Source organism: Sceloporus undulatus, chromosome 4, assembly GCF_019175285.1.
Source record: "Sceloporus undulatus isolate JIND9_A2432 ecotype Alabama chromosome 4, SceUnd_v1.1, whole genome shotgun sequence".
Classification (NCBI taxonomy): domain Eukaryota; kingdom Metazoa; phylum Chordata; class Lepidosauria; order Squamata; family Phrynosomatidae; genus Sceloporus; species Sceloporus undulatus.
Window position 1 is genome coordinate 110,552,147 of NC_056525.1, and position 10,782 is coordinate 110,562,928.

Here is a 10,782-nt window from a genome sequence, read left to right on the forward strand (position 1 = left end):
ACATGGCTTAAACAACAGGAATCCATCTTACTTAATGAAATCCTGGAATTTGTATTTTGTGTGTGGCACCAGAACTCTCTGAGAGAAAAAAGGTTAAACACGTCACAGAACTGTAACTTTTTAAAAAAAGTTTTGACGTTTAAAAATTTAACAAGACAATGAAGAGCGCTTTCCGATTCCACATGCATTGGGCCAGGGCAGTTTAAAGTGGTAATCAAACTACATTATCCTAATCCTACAGTGTGGCAAGCAACCCTTAAGTAGGCAGAAACACCATATCTACATATTAAACAAAGCTCACTAAGTGTATGATTAAGAGAAAAGCAATGCCACAAATACTCAGGGGGTCAAAATGAAGACAATGAAGTTTTTGTAGAGTGCTGTACTTTTTCACTTCGAATTGCCTCTGATTAGAGCGAAAATCGTTAGGAAAGCAAGAGATAATACGCATCTCTCGTATCATTTAAACAAACCAAAACAAAACCCCCCAAATCCCCCACACAATAAATATGTATAATACCAAGGGGCCCTTTGGGCCTGTGTGTAAACATTAGACAAAGATGGGGAATGAAGGAGTCGTTTGGGCACTTTTAAAGAATCTTTTATATTAGTTTTGGACCAAAGGTAAAGGTATAAATAAAGATAACAAAAATAGCAACTCACTTTCTGAGATACATTGGATGGGAGTACAATATTCAGAGCGCAAAGGAATTACCGGAATGGATGGGGGTGAAGGCTGTACAATAACTGGCAAAAGTAATGCGTTTGAACATAGCGTTAACTGTCATGGATCTATCCATGGAATCCTGGTGATTTTTAAGGGGCCAGTCAGACTACGAAAAAAACGTTGTTCAAAAGCGATTCTTCTTGCAGTGAAGTTCATATGGATCCGAATCCATCACAATCCATGTCGGGAGCTTGCACAAGGAAGAATGCCCAATCACTGAGGAGCCAGATTTCGGGCTAAAAAGCCGTCTTTTCTTCCCTCCAAAGACTCGGGTTGCCGGAAATTTGAACTGCCCTGATCCAAGGATCGGGGCAAATTAGGGGGGAGGGGGGGGGGGGGGATGGGGGGGGGGGGGGGAGGGTCAGGGGGGGGCGTGGCGGGGGAGGCGGGGGGAGCATGCCCTCCATCATCAGAAGGGGGGAGGGGAGGAGGAGAGAGGGGTAATTCGGTTATGTCAAAGAGTCTGAAACCAGGTGGGAATCTGGATAGACAAAAGGTGTGAGACCGGAGAGGGGAAAGTGGGAATCAGGGGTGACTTTTTGGGCTGCATATTGCGGGTGTCAGAGGTAGAGGATGTGGGGGTGGAGAACGTGATGAAGGAGGAGGAGGAGTAGAAGGAGGAGAAATGGGCTGTGGGAGGAGCGGAGCCATGGGATGGGATCCAAATGGAGCAGGAAGGACGAAGGAGCTGGGGGAAAGGGTCGATGGAGCATCCCCCAAAGAAGGAGAGGGATCCCTGAGGAGAAGGAGGAAGGAGGAGGGAGGCTTTCCAGGGGGGAATTGGGTTTGACGGGGCTACGCTGGGGCAGTGTAGGGAAACAGGCTGCTTGTTCTACTTTCACTTCCCTCTTCAGCGCCTGGAGTATGTGATTATTATTATTATTAGTGTTATATGAGGATACTGCAGGGAAATGCCTTGAGCTGCTTGTTCCATTTTTATTCCCAATTGGATTCCATGGGTCCGACTGGAGTTTTGGAACTGACAGGTCCACACTCGCTCAGCCTCAGTGGGAAGGCAATGGCAAAGCCTCCGCTAGGGGCAGAGGAGGAAAAGGGTCAGGGGTCAAAGGCAGGGCAAAGAACGGTAGGCCCACTCGGACCACCCCCCCCCTTTTAAATATTTTTTAAAATTTATTTTTGAAACCAAATACGCGCTGGTTTTTTTTCTTGAGGCAGATAGAGCAGGGCTAGAGGCTTCTGCACTTTCCCCTTTCATCTGACTCGCATTCAGGAAAAGGGGAAATGTTGCGAATGCAAATGTTACAAATGTTACAAATTTGAATGTTAATTTTTTGCTCGTGGTCAATAGACAAAATGATACATGCTTTTGGCTACTGAAATTCAGAGGCAGCCCTGATTGCTTTAAAAGCAAAAAGGAAAAGGAAGGAAAAAAAGAAAAAGAATGCATGGACAATTGCAATCTTTTCCTTCTTGGCAGTTCTGAGGTGAGGAATTTAGTAGTTATTAATTATTATTATTATTATTATTATTATTTCATGGTGTAGAGAGGCAGTCTGGGGGGGCAGGAAGTGGGGGATGCATTAGGCTTGCATGGGGACATACTGCGAATGGGGACAGGGGCGATTGACAAAAAAAGAAGAAAGAAAGAAGAGCAAAATGCCCACACATAACACCACGAACACACCAAAAAAGAGGTGTTAAAAAACTGACACGGGGACATGTTGTGCAGGGCTCTTTAAAAAAAAGGAGGGGGAAGGACACTTCCCATGCCTGCAAAACGTCACCCAGAAACGATCGCTTGAATTGACAAGCAGGCACCGTGGCAGCAGGCACAGAATGCAGTCGATTTAAAATGCCCCTCGTTTTTGGAGTGGGCAATTGCTAACGGAGAGAGTTCGAGGGGGGAGGGGCATCTTCTGAAATCGCCCAGTGTCCTTCCAGATTTTTGATGCCAGTCCTGCATGGGGCCTTAGTTTTGTTGTGGCATCAAAGCTTTCTAATAAGAAGACTAAATGTCCGTCACAAACTACAAAATTCCATAGCCTGTCAGCAGGCAAGTTAAGAGAATGTTAAACTACACTAATTCCGCTGCAGATGTGCAGTCAAAGTGAACTGTAACACATGAAAGGTGAAAATAAAATAAATGAGTGTTAAAGCTGCCAAAAGGCTCCGCCATTCTTCCTTCTCTTCCCACCCGTCTTTTTAATACTGAGGGACGAGTATGTACTTTGCTATTGCCCTCTCTTTTAAAAAAAAATTAACCGTGCTAGAAGATCACAGATAGTAACTCCAAGTTAAACTTCGTGTTTGATACAAAGGTAGTTCTGGAACTGTGGCAATCTTGGCCATACTACTTCCTTCCACTAAAGAACAACAGGAGATTGAGATTACGTGTTCACCTGAGCTATTGCCCAAAGACCAATGGTGAAAAGCTTGCAGGGAAGAGGCCTTAACATGTGGTCAGATATATGGTTTACCATGCACCACAACGACTGAGAGCCCAGTAAGAAGTGGCAATCATATATGAAGTAGTTTTCGGCAGGAACAACCCTACAATGTAACCCCCCTGATTTATAAACCAAACAATAAGCACACTCAGAATGGTTGTGCTGTAAGGGCAAGTCTTTGGGGCTCAGAAATAATACTACAGCAGGGGTGGGGAACCTTAAATCTTGGGTGGTGAATCTGGAGGTTCTCCAATGAGAATTGAATTCTCCTGAGCTTCCCCACTGGCCACTGCCATGGGAACCGTGATTGGTCGATTTCCCAACTTTTAAATATTTTTGTTTTCCCAATCAAAAAAGTGTGGAATGCCTCTCTGAAGGCGTCGTCGTACTGCTAGTAAAAGCGTTAAGCCAAAATAGGCTGGTAGTTCTGGTATGCAACCCTTTTGGCATTTGGCTCATAATCATTGAAGTGTGATTCCAAAAATCTTCCTCAAACTGAATTTGATCCGCAGGCTGAAAGAAGTGCCTTTTCTCTATAACTGTAGAGTAGCACTGGTGTTTATATGGGCGGGTGGTTGTTGGCTTTTAATTTGAATAAGGACAACTTAATTTTAATGGGTAAGGACACTGGGTTCTAACAAAATATCGATAATAACAGGAGACGACGGATGGTCAAAGCCAAGGAAAGTAAATACGAACAGCACTTCTTTTTTCAGTACCGAGTCTTTCTTACTGGTGCATGAGATGGAGCCTAGGGAAGGGGGGAAAACAAGAGTATCCAATCCCTAGATAAGTTATGATTATGATTTACAATGCTTCCTATGTGGGGAAACAACATTTTTCTAACTACTATGCTTTGCTATAACTTTAGGGAAATGTGATGGGGCCCAGATAAACTGCTTGAGGAGCTCAATGACAACAACCGATGGGCATGTCCTAAATAATTATAATCGTTTTGTAGAGTGCACCTGAACTTGCTTGAGGGGGAAGAAGGGGGGGTAGGCATACATTGACAATTTAAAAAAAAAAAAAAATCAATGAAAATAATTATAAAGTCCACAGGAGAAGATCATGAGTGTATTGAAAGACTAGGCTGAGTAATGAATGCCATGACTTCATATAGTGGATGAAGGAGGTGGGAAGAAACCAGAAACTCCTTCTCAGGCAAATAAATCCAAACTGTGGTTATTTAATTCGATATGAGATAATGACAGGTTGTAATATGTATCCTATTGATAAGAGCTTTACAAAAATCCATTGTGTTTTAAAAAGAGCACACAAACAGCATTAGTCGTTCCCCAATTAAATCACCTGTCATCGGATTAAAGCTGAAGTTCAGGGAGGTGGCGTGCACACTTACACTTTTTTTCAACGAATCTTTCTGAGGAATCATAATAATGTATCCGGTGTAGAAGGGAAAAAATAAAACCAAATTAAGGATGTTGAATGAAGCCTCTGTAATCATTTATATCTATAAATAGAAGCTTTTATTAGAAAATATTTGAAGAAAATCGCAGACATGTGGCAAGAAAGAGAGTACTTTTTTTTTTACTTGAGCTGCTAGATCCCTTTTTGCTCGGCAGTTGGTTGAGCCTCTGTTAAAAAAAAACATTAAGTGGAGGATGAAATAAATGAAATGAAATATAATGGCTTCTATCGTATATCTAAGCTAACCAATGTGCACACAATTTGTGACGGTTCAAGGAACGTTAGCCCAATAGCCAAATGGCTTCACATTACATCCCACTCCATTTTTTGCTAAAGCTTAGTGAGTCCTAATTTGCCACTATAACAGTAGACAACAAAGTACTGTTAATTAGGTTTAGATCCAGTTTTTCATGTCAAACTAAGATGGGATCCAGTGAACAAAGGGGAATTGTTTATGTAATGTTGAGCTATGGGAGATCTGTGCAAGACAGTCTACAAGATGCAGCCCTATACCAGGCGCCCCCCTTTCGCACAGCAGAATGTCAACAAGTGTGATGGAATAATTCTGATAAAAGCAGTTTTTTTTCATCATGGATTGAAGACTATGGGGGTCTCTAGACAGTAAAGTTGCTGCTGGTGCTGTATTTTTGTAGATTTAATTCACAGGTTGTTTGCTTTTTAAATAACCAAAAACAATTGCTGTTGTTCCAGATGAGTCAGGGAATGATTCCAAACACCATCAGAAACCTTCATTCTCACTAGAGGTTGTTTTTTAAAATCAAATAGACATTGCATCAAAAACACAACAACAGAGAAACAACCTATGGAAAAGGACTCGGCAAAAGACCTTGGTTATCCTGTTCTGTCTCCTCACAGGATGTGAGGAGGAAGCCATGATATAAGCCTTGCTGAGTACATTAGGGGCTTTGTATAGAACACTGTTGGTTTTAAAGGAAAGCCATGTCCTAAATGGCCTCAGAACAGATGGCCAAAGCCAATGAGTAAATTAAAGAACACTTAGAGAGATTGAATGGAAGTGGGCAGAAGTAGGCTGGGAGCAGAGGCTGTTTGCTGAAGGATTCTGGCCAGAGCGTGGCTTAACAGTATCTTGAGGTGGCTTCCTTTGTTCCACTGGTTTGGTTTCTACAAGAGGAAGGGGCAAAGCCTGGCTAAGTGAATGTGAGGAGGAAGCAGCGTCAGAGCCAAAATCCGTAGTAATGGCATGGATCATGTGTTGTAAGGAGTGTCTCACTTGTTGGTTTTGGCATAAGTCGTGAAGAGAGACGATTAGGGAGGGGGCAAGTGTGGCATGAGGTGTGGGCTGTGGGTCGAGTGGTATTATACGATGGCAATCTAAAACAACCAGCAACAACAATTGTATGGCTATGCAGTAGTCGGTGGTATAACGAAGCAATAGCCAGCTTGAGATCACTTAATAATGCAAGGATGTGTGGGCTTAAACCCAATTGTTGATTCCGCAACGTAAGGGGAGGATAGCGACGAAGTGTGCAAAGGGCGGGGGCTGGGAGCGGTAGTGGGGGTTGGAATCGGTGGGAACGGTGGTATGGTGGGTGGTGGGGGGGTGTGCAGCAGGTGTGCGATGGGGCGAGCGAAGCAAACGTCAGTGGATCTACTTTCGCATGAGGGGATAACAACTCAACTGCGTTCAGACCCTAACAAAGTTTCAATGCTGCCAACTGATTTCTTCAGTTGGTCCTCAAAGGTGTGCTACAGAATCTTCTCCTACATACTTGCAATTTGAGCCCCTGTTATTTTGATTGTCAATTGTTAGGGTAACCTTCAAGCCCATATATACAAGTTGTCTGACTGTTGCTGGTGTGTGTGGGTGACTGGCTCTTTTTCTCAGCCCATAAACACTTCGGAGCAGGAAATAGGGCAAGTATTATGGGAGACTAGTTGCAAGAAATCAAGTCCGTGTAGGGAATAAGGAAGTAGCAACAGCAATACTTCTCACATTGCAGTCGGATGGGCTGTAATGGTGGCCTACAGAGAGTTTAACTACCGTTGAGCTATTGAAAGTGGGTGGTGATTGCAGCAATTCAGACGCTGAGAACAATTTAGCCTTCGGACTAAATTCATACAATTCCAACTGAGAGGATAGTTTCTTACACTGTTATTTTAAAATAACATAAAGAAAGATTATTTACCAGAGCTTGTGATCCATAAGTAGAAGCACCCCTAGAGTGGAGGGAAGAGGGAAAACATGTGACCATTTCTTGTGTGTTACTCATTACTAACCCTACTGATCTACGCCATACCTGATCAGAATCCCAACACAGCTATTAGTTGTCTCAGGCCACTATTATCAACCAGGGACATTAGCCATTAGGTTCAGGTGTTCATCTGAAAAGGTGGTAGGACTGAATACTGAGGGACAGGAATGTGAGCACCGCGACAACTATGTCAGCAAACACTAGAACGAGGTTATCTGTCAAGAATATGTAAAGGGGTAAATATTTGGTAATAATGTATCCACAAAGGGCTTGAAGTACATTACAAAAAGACCACGTACTCCTCACCGCTGTTACTGCTGTAACTTTCCAACGTGGTCTGGAGAAGCCCTGCCAATTAAGGAGAGAAAAGAACCAAATTAAGTGCATCTCAATGAGAAACCACCTTGAAATATCATAGGAAACCAGGAGGCCTGAACTGAGAAGTAGAAGCATATAGAAGTTACAGTAAGATCATTGGAATTTTTGGACTGATGTATGGGGAAATAGATGACTGGTTTTCAGAGAGTTGGGAGTATGGTGTTACAGTGTGTGTGGCTCACAATGGAGTACTAAAGTCTGCTGGCCACCACTGGCATTGTTTTGACAAACATAATGAACAAAAACAAACCAATAAACAGGTATGCCACAGGATGATATCTGTGTCTCTACTACATTCAGTACGAGCTTTGACAGATTGAGTTTTTATTTGATTTAACTACATTTGTATAAAGCCAAGCCAGGGCCCAAGTATATGGTGCTCTGGGGTGAACATAAATAATGAAAAAGGCACAATTTTAAAAATCCACAAGTCTGCTTTTCCCATAGCCTTTCCTGTGAAATTTAGACGGAAAGGAGGGTCCCCACAGATGATTCAAAGTTGAACAGTCACTTAGGAGAGGAGGCACCCAACCGGTACTGGGATCCTTTAAATTATGTCAGACTTTTCTAGTCAAAAGAACCAGCTCTTGGAGTAGGTCCTGGAAGAAACTGGATGACAGTGAATGGTGAAAGGGAGCAGTGTAATCGTGAAGCATTGTCCTCAGGTAAAACTGCCATTGGTCTCAGTTGCACACTTGAAGTTTTTCCAGACGGCCCCTTCAAAGGTTAACCACAATGCGCAGATGTCAGTAATGCACTGGAGGGGGAGGGCTACCAGAGCATGGGTTATTTTAGTTAGCCAGGTTATCCGCCTCCAGATAATATAATCCACATTGTAAAAAGTGCTCTATGTCCAAGTACTTAAACCGTTAATGGAATGACTAGTGTGTATGTCTTGGACTGCAGTTCCCATCAACCCGTGTCAATACACTAAGTATCAGGGATGAAGGAGAAGTTGTGATCTAAAAACATCTAGAGGGCAACACAGTTCCCCATCCCGTTCTAATGACAGGGATGAATTCAAGAGGACTCCCAATCTAATTCAGTTTCATCAATACTTTATAGCAGTCATAGACTTCATAAAAAGAGAGAGAAGTTTTTTCCATAAGATTCAAAAACAGAAAACATGAAATACAATCAACACATAAATTTCACATTTAATAATGAAAGAAATTCAGTCACAACACTTACCTAAACCCAAGGTTTGTTCGAATCCCACAGCCCAACATGGCTAAAATTGTTAGTTTGTCAAATAACTGGGGCAGCAAAAACATTCCTAGTATTCCAAGAGGGGGTATTGATGACTACAATGATTTTGTAACTCTGTGTCCCGTTTATTCATTGTTTGATGAAAATTTAACATTACGGTACCAAAGTGCTATTAAAGCACTAATTAACTGTTTGAAAAAAATTAACGTGTTTCCAGGTGGTTTGAAAGCCATGGCAGCATTAGAGGATCCGGTTTCAATTGGGGAAAAAAATGAGGCTTAGCCAGTAATTGATCATAAGAACAAAGGCACAGCCCCAGTAGAGGTCAGGCTGGCCTCAAGATACAAGGCTGTGGTTGGGACACAGCAGGGGATGGCAAATACAGCAGGCCTTGCTATTCGCTGGGATTAGGGGTGCAGCAGCCTCATAAAGTGAAAAAACTGCAAATAAAACAGACTATTTTTTTTAACCTGAGAGATCACTCTCAAGAAATCCCTAGGACCCTCTAGCACAACTCTATGGTTAGCATCAAGTGGAAGCTCACTATAGAATTGGGCTGGAGGATCGTATAAATGAATAGAAAACATTTCCCTAGGAATCTCTAGGTCTTCCGAGCATGACTCAGTGGTCAACATCTGGCAGAATCGCATTGGAGGCATAGAGATTCCTAGAGAGAACATTACAAATCCGCAAGAACTCAAATGGGGAAGCCAGCTGACACTTCTGTGAAATTGTAATCTGCAGCATTTCAAAAGGGTTAAAAATTATTGTAAGCACATCCTGAGACTTGTGAACAACTGGGATACACCCTGGCTAAAATAGTTGATAACCAGAAGCTTCCAAGTGAGGCATCCAGTTTTAAGAAGGGACTGAACTCTTTACAGAACAGTGTGCTCAAATTAAGTGTCCTGCAACAGCAGATAACAACAGCCTAGCAGCCACACCTGGCTGTACAGAGAAGGAAAAGAGAGCTCCATGCCATCGCCTATCTGTGTGACAATGCATTCACAAATGACCAAACTCAGTGGTTTGGGGTAAATGTATGGAGAATAAACAGAGGCTTACAGAAGTAAAGAAGCCACACGATCAGACCCCACCCCAGAATCTCGTCTAGAAATGAGCAACCCAGCTTTGAGGATGAAGTCCCAGGTATGAACGCACAGCAACACACCCAAACTCAGCGGCTCCAGAAAGATCCATGATAAGTGGGACCATCAAATCAGATAGGGTGAAATTAAATGGGTTATGCTCTGGCCATTCTTCTTCCAATAGAGTTACCACTCACATGAAACCAAGGGATTCAGTGCCCAAATTAGCCTATGCCCTCATTGAGACAGTTTTCAGAAAATCAATCTGATTCAGTAGAGCTTTGTTCTGATTAGCTCCATCCCTCAAACAGCTTACCCAAGAAAATGAAACATGGAAGTAACTGCCTACCTCTCTGTATAATATATACTAGTATCATAACTTACATATGGAGCTAGCATGGTGGTAATAGTTTGAACTGCCTAATGGCCGGCAACTCTAGAGACCCAGGTTTCAAACCTTGGGCAAGTCATACTCCTCAGCCTCAGAGAAAGGCAAAGGCAAATCCCCTCTGGACAAACCTTATCAAGAAAGCCACCACAATAGGTTCGCCTTAAGCCGCCATAACTCAGAAGACAACTTGAAGACACACACAACACATTACACATATATATACACAACACAACAAAACACATATATAATAAAATTACATAACAAAATATTTCTAACCGTCCATATGGTTGCTGCAACCGTATGATCCGCTGGTGTCCACACTGTGCAGAAATGACATATAGATACAAAAGGAATAACCTTAAATTAATGAGATATTTTCTATATCCAGAAGGAGAAATACAGAAACATGCATTTGTGCTTTCTGTATCTATTGTATCTGTCTATAATAATACATTTATTAAATACAGGGGCCTTGGTAACATGCCAGCCCCCCTCCCCGTGGATACCAAAATCCGTGGCTGCTCAAGTCTCAGTAAAGGAAATGGCATAATAAATTGTGTCCCATATATAAAAATGGTAAAATCACGGTTTGGTTTTGGGAATTTATATATTTTTAAAATATTTTCCAAACTCTGGATGGTTGAATCTGTGTGGATAAAGAAACCTGTGAATACGGCGGTTGACTGAATTTGCTTCATAGTAAAGATTTGGTTTTTTTTTTTAACCTGCCATATTGGCTGCTACCCTACCTCCAAGGATCCACCCTATAAAGAAATTACATATGAATTACAAAAGGATCATCTAATATATCTGCATAAACAATGAATATCCATTTTAATTTTGTTTATGTGTCTCGGTAATACTTTGGATCATAAATAAGGGATTTATTACATATTTATTATAATTTTTTTACCTGTCC

General features: G+C 42.1%; 1 protein-coding gene across 1 annotated transcript in view; it reads left to right on the forward strand.

Moving 5' to 3' along the window:
- LOC121929013 (hornerin-like) overlaps positions 1–10,782 on the forward strand; it is a 128,563-nt gene that overhangs the window by 73,922 nt on the left and 43,859 nt on the right. The gene's annotated exons all lie outside the window — the stretch shown is intronic.